Genomic DNA, 6,619 nt, shown 5'->3' with positions numbered 1-6,619 from the left:
AGGTGTTTCTAATCAACCTTTAAAACAAAATGGGGGGGTGACCACACGCCTTTAAAAGGGGGGCAAGAATGGGAATAACAAAGAAAATGCGAGGAATACTGTTGATGTAAAAATAATTCTTCAGGACCGTTAAAAATAGCAGCACGTAGGCCTAACATGTAGCATGCCTATTCCAAGTACAGTACTCTTATTTCCATTACTGCAGTCATCACAATAGAAATAGCGGGCATGCATCAAGATTTAGGGATCATAAGTATCACAAGGGACTGCCTCTGTAAGCATTTGTAATTCCAGTATGAAAATGTTTCTTTTTGAATGTTTTAGATTTGCACTTGTTGTGTTTTGTATCTGGGATTTTATTCGTATTTTACCTTTTCTTATCTAGCTCTCTGGTAATGTGAAGCACGTCGAGAGCTTTTGTTTTTACATACAAGGTATTAACATAAAACAGGTTCCTCTATTAAAGTAACGCCAGATCGTTCACGTTAACCCAGCTGCAAAAAGAAAATAAAAAAAAAACAAGCACGAAAAGGATGTCATGGTATGAAGGGAAATTCAGAAAAAAGGGGAGTAGTAAAAAAAAAAGTCTGTCAAACTCTTATTCTTCCTCATCCGCGGTCCTTAAACCGTACAGATGAGGGGGTGGAGGTGGTGGGCTACGGGCATTTTCGATGTATATCTTAGACTGATACTGTGAACGCCTCGTTTTTTTTACCTAAGAAACCACGCAGTGAAGCTGCAACACGACACTCTGCTAAACAGTGCAATGTAAAGTAAGACGGAGATGTAAAACAGAGAAAATACTTTTGGCCGTATTACACAATGAAATCAATCTTAATTACAGTCCTAACATTTAAATAGCAAATCATGACATTATTTCTTCATGTACTACTGCCAGAACGAGTTTTTCTTATTTTGCGTTGCACTGTTATCAGACGTCAGTGTTGAAAAATTACCGGTTTCTTAGGTGAAACACGAGGGGTAAAATTAAAAGAGTAAAGATTTTTTTTTACTTCAAATCCATCAGACATCTAGTAGATACAGGTACTTGCCTTTGTAGTTTCATCTTTGAAATTTATATCAGATATAAGGGGTAGACTCCTAAAAATGGATGAACTGATAAATGATAAATTATAAAATGTCTGTCTCTTCATGCATTAATTGTAACAAACGTCTAACAGGGCAAGTCTGATATGCAAATGTTAAGCTTCGGCATCTTGATAAGAGCAGACTCATTTGAGTTGACATCATGCTTCTCGGTTTTAGGTGTTGGTGACAGACAGTGACATGATGTCGAAGGTAAGTAAATTGCAGAAGGCACGAACACTGACATGTTGATTTACAACACTTTTGGCTCCAGAGCAAAACATACTTCTGAGTTTTCACATTACAAAAATTGCAAATCTGATAAGAGACAAGACGGCATACTAAAATCGACTAAATAGGATTTCCCCATCTTACTATTTTACTGGATTATAGAAAACAAACCACATTTTTACAAAAGCTTTGAAAATATGGCATGCTGCTGTTGGTGCTGGAGAAATAAACTTTTAATACAATTACTTGTGAAAGGGAATACTTGTTCAGTTAAACAGAAGTCGGGGGAACATGCTTTTAAGAGGTATGATGTTACTTTACATAGTAACTATACATGATACAGGGATCATTGTTAACTGAAGAGTTTTAAAAAAATATTTCCGCCCACGTTCTTGTTAACTTTAATTGGTAATCCCTTACGCATGTAACTGTAATGGATAACATTTTAAAAGCAACTTTCCCTAAACATTATCACCCAGTGACTTACTGTACCTTCCGAGTCAGTTCAGCTGACTCAGTGCCTCAGTCTTGCATATCGGTCAACTTGGGGCAAATTCATGAAATGTATTGGTAAGCATCTAACATCTGTATCTATAACAATATATTCAATATGTGTATGAACTGATAAAATACATTTTCAGTTAATATCCTTCTGACCTAATTAAACAGTGTCAGTGTACCACTATATAAATCTCCAGGACTGCAGTTGACCAGAACAGTTGTGATATGTTGCTAAACATGATATGCCAAGTAATCGGTTCACCTTCTGGCCATATGGAGAGAAAAATGTGGAGAGCCATTGACTAGCCCACAAACGATTGTTAAGGAAAAACATGCATGTCCATGGTCATTTACTGTGAAGTTACCAAAACTCTTTGAAGAGGCGACCCTGCATCCCAACATTGGGATGTTTGCGAGGCTCAGTATTTTGCACTCATGGACAGGATTCTGAAGAAGGAACAGTGATATGCACTCAACAAAAATGTGTGATTGTAGTGTGCAAAAATCAAGCAAAGGCATGTATCGGGTACAATGGTATTCCCCAGGGAAAGAGAATCCTGCCAATTCTAATACCTCCTCTTTCAGTATACAAATAGCTAAAACAGGATGGGTGAGCTGTATGTGTTACAGAACATCTGTCATGCGGTGTCTCGGACATTCCCGCCTTGTAATAAATAATCTCAAGAGACCAGTGTGCTTTCCTGCAGGCCTGCAGGACATGATGAAAATAAGAAATGCTTCCAATGACTCAGAGATAATGAACTGTATAACCCTCTTGAATTTTATTTTTTTTCTGTGTAGGAGGCACTATACTGTAATAAAACTTTTACTTGATTACTTTATTTACTTTATTAAGGTAAAAATCAAAATAATCCTGACACCAATTTTAAATATCAAATACCACAGCCCCCATTATCAGGAATGAAAACTAACCAAGTACTTTCCTTGTTTCACTGGTATATCAACATAGCAGAGTAATGGAAGCAAAAAACATGTTTGAGCCAGCAGCCTTATCAACCTGCAGCTGACAGGCTGGCAAGGCACTGAAGCTAAGCAGGTGTGAGTCTGGCCAGTACCTTTGTGGGATACATCCTGGGAAAGCTAATGTTGTTCTTGGAAAAGGTGTTAGGGGGACCAGTAGGGAGCGCTCACCTTGCAGACTGTGTGGGTGATAATGCCTAACGATGGGGAAACTATACTGTAAAAAAGGCACTGTCTTTTGGGTGAGATGTAAAACCAAGGTCCTGATCCTCTGTGGTCATTAAAAATCCCAGGAGTGCTTCTCGAAAAAGATTTGGGGTGACTGATTGATCGATACCAGTGCAGGTTGTCAAATGGAAGGACTGCAACAATCATAGCTCTGCCAGAACTACCGACTCAAAAAGGTTTGTAATGTACAGTAGTTTGACCTGGTGTGTATTAGTCACTGATTGTATAATTGATAACAGCAATGCCTTCACTTAGCACTGATTTGCTCTAGTGCTCTTTGTCCTTATACATTGTCCTTGTATTTGTTATTCCTATATACAGTACCAGTATAAGAGCAGGATGTCTGTTTGTCTGTCATGCACATAAAGGCCAGGTGTAAGTACAAAGATTGCAGCCTATAGTTGTCCATCCTGCCGCTATTTGTGCTAAAGGCAAGACGCAATGTGCAATTGCTTGCAAGCTCTCAGGCAATGAGACTGCACCCTCTGTAAAACCAATAAGGATATGTATGTGCACTCAACTGTATGGCCAAGGCCATTTGTAATTGCTCTTCTGCTTCTCTGTTTGTGTTGTGCTCCATTGTGTTCTCACCTGTCTTTCTTATTAATAAGAAAATAATAATATTGATATAATAAGAAAAATAATATTAATAAGAAAAATACATCTTCACACCAGTCTCTCACCACTGCCAAATTGGGGGAGAAGGCAGACAGTGTTTAATCTGCGTAAGCATTGATGCACAGCCAAATGTTTCTTCTGTAGTCAGTTTAAAATAGGAATTCCATTCTGTTTGAAAAATGTACATCATTACCAATACCCAAATGAAGCCCTCATACTGTACATCACTTATGTACAGTAAATGCTCCTGAGACCACATCCACATTAGACCTTTGCTATAATTATTTCTATTAGCACTGAATGTCACAGCAGTACCTTTGTGGAACACATCTTCCCTAGTGTTAAGCATGGTATTGTAACTTAATTGCTTGGAAGATGCAGACTCATATGGTTTAATTGTTGGCTTGTTTGTCTGTATAAGGGTCTAGTTTGAGGCAGTTACTGTATGTTTGAAGAGATAATGAGGGGATTGAGGGGTGTTGAGTGAAATTTGGTTTGCATTAGCAGTAGCAGTGTTGAAGAGGAGTGGTGTTAGGCACCCTCTCTAAAACCAATATTACTATTATTTCGGAGAAGCTTCTTAAGCTGTTTTTAGAGATTTTTTGGCTTATTTTCTTAAAACATTTAAAAAAAAATAAAGTCAGGAAACCTGCATGACTTTAAAATACAGCTATTTTTGGAGTGTTATTTTGTATGTGCTAAGATCCCCTGACTCACACAGTCAAAAGCAGGGCAGTTCCACACAATCTCACCACAACTGATCTCTGTCATCCTCATGCCCCAAGTCTGCCTTAGCAACAGGCTTCCCATTTGTTGATAGTTCATGAGAACACTGAATAATCCTCCAAACTGACTTGGACTTGGCAAACTGTCTAGCTCTCTAGACACAGCAGAGTCAAATCAGCACATGGCCAGAGGAAGTCATCAGAGAGCTCTCATTGTTTACTGGTCTGCATTGATGCAGGATGTTAAAATGGCATTATAATCCATATTGGCAAGACTAGTATACCCACCCAGCACACAATACTCCTTTCAGTTTTTATTAACACTTGAAATATTTTCACTTCTGGTTGAGACATTCCCCCCAGCGAGCTACCTACTTTTAATACATCTGTAATTTTCTCATTATACATATTTTTTTTCTTTTATAATCCAATGTGATGTCCTCAGGGTGTGGAGGGAACTTTTTACCATCAGGTTTGGGAATGTCCTGTTCTACTTTATTTTACTTAAAAGAAACATCCTCTTTTTTCCCACAGCTACTTCTACTGCATGATGGTTCCTTACTGAAAGTGAAAAAAAAAGAATTTTGCCTCACAGCTACCACAGGAGCCAAGAAGATCGCTCTGCATGGGCAATCTTCAGCTACTCTCCCCCAGTGTCAGTTGGCCCTGTCCTTTTTGGATGTTTTGTTTCTGGACCTTTCCACAGTCCAGAATCATGGGGCTGGAGACTAGACCCTTTGCCCCTGGAAGTCTGCAATAGAAATTCTCCTGTAGCTTTTTATAGATTATTTTTTCCCTCTTTTTCTAACTTTTTGAGTGTTCTTTCTTTTAGCCGTTTCCTTTTATACTAGTTTTTTTTTATACTAGTCCTTAAACGGAATTTTCATGATATACATTTGTGAGTATGGGCCAGTTTGCCTTCCTAGGTGGTGGAGGTTGGAGTAGGAGGAAGGTTTGGGGACTGGGATTAGGGTTTTTCCGCTGGTGGTGTTAGGGTTAGGCGTTCTTACTGTACTCTCTTTGTGGTATGCTATTACACAATTAAAAAATAGTTCACAAAAAGATCCGGTTCAGGAGTAGAAGATGACTACACTTTATCTTCAGCTATTCTGAGAGTTTCAACTTGAAAACTTTCAATCGCAAACAGCCTAATATTAGAGCATCTACTCTCGAGTAGCACTTTGAATAGGGAGATTTCTGCTAAAAACAACCCCCATGCAACCACAGACACAGACGTGTTAAGCACTGACACGCTCGGTGTAATAAAGGTTAGTTAAGCTACAAGTATTCCAGTGAAACCTCTTCAAGCTCCGTTTACTGAGCTCATTTCAATTTAGCAATCGTATTGAAACTACTCTAGTGGTTAAATAATACTAGGTGCTAATGCTTCCATCTACAATTCTTAAGAATCAGAGAGTATGGAACTTTCTCATCAGTAGAGCTTGAGCCCACCGATAATGCACTTTGCTTCAGCTCTGACAGTGCTCACATTTCTGTCAGACCTACAGAAAACATTCAAATGTTTTCAGTAAGGAAACTTTGCAATTTAGACATACTTTTTGACGTTTTAGGTTGTGGTTAACCATTTGCTCTGATCACTTCGAAAGCACATAAAAGACTTATTGTCTTTTACACACAGATGCAGAAAAATAAAAAAACTCAGGAAGTGCTATACTCATTTCTCTCTTGATATTTTTTCACTGGTGTCCTGTAACTTCAAGCATCACAGCATCAGTTCACGAGAAGCTCAGAGCCTGTCTGTTTTGTTCATCTCTTTTCAAAAGGATGGTAAGGAGGTCTTCCAATACACAATCCCGAAGTACAGACCTTTCATTTTCTTTGTTGTGGTAGTTCAACAAACCTCTAAGATCACCACTGCTACTTTCAGGTAACTTGTTTTATTTCTGTATTTTACATTTTAGTTAATGTAAAACAAATTCTCATTAACATCGAGGCCCATTTCTAAAGCAAAGGTCTTACCTGAGCAATGTGTGTAAAGTACCTTTTCCAAGGGTACAACAACAATACCCAATCTTTGATTTCAACCCAAGAATTCCTAACCACTACTCTGTGTTGCTTTTATAGTCCAAGAGTTTCAAAACAAAATTGATTCTCTATTATAAAACCTTATTTACAGAAATATTTCACTTCGTTCCTTGTTAGTTGCATCTTCTGACAACAATTACTGTATATACAGTATATGTCTATACAAACAGAAAATATATTTCTGTTCTATGTTAGAAACCAAT

At 38.1% G+C, this 6,619-nt stretch overlaps 1 long non-coding RNA gene across 1 annotated transcript; it reads left to right on the top strand.

Annotated features, from left to right (window-relative positions):
- Positions 1-189: 189 nt before the first annotated feature.
- Positions 190-5,555, top strand: LOC107078063 (uncharacterized). Its single transcript, XR_001479041.2, has 4 exons — positions 190-274; positions 1,267-1,299; positions 3,093-3,203; positions 4,905-5,555. It is a non-coding gene; the product is annotated as an uncharacterized lncRNA (long non-coding RNA).
- The last annotated feature ends 1,064 nt before the right edge of the window (positions 5,556-6,619 follow it).

This window comes from Lepisosteus oculatus, chromosome 7 (genome assembly GCF_040954835.1).
Source record: "Lepisosteus oculatus isolate fLepOcu1 chromosome 7, fLepOcu1.hap2, whole genome shotgun sequence".
NCBI lineage: Eukaryota > Metazoa > Chordata > Actinopteri > Semionotiformes > Lepisosteidae > Lepisosteus > Lepisosteus oculatus.
Note: the sequence above shows the minus strand (reverse complement) of the source record. Positions and strands in the feature narration are given on the sequence as shown.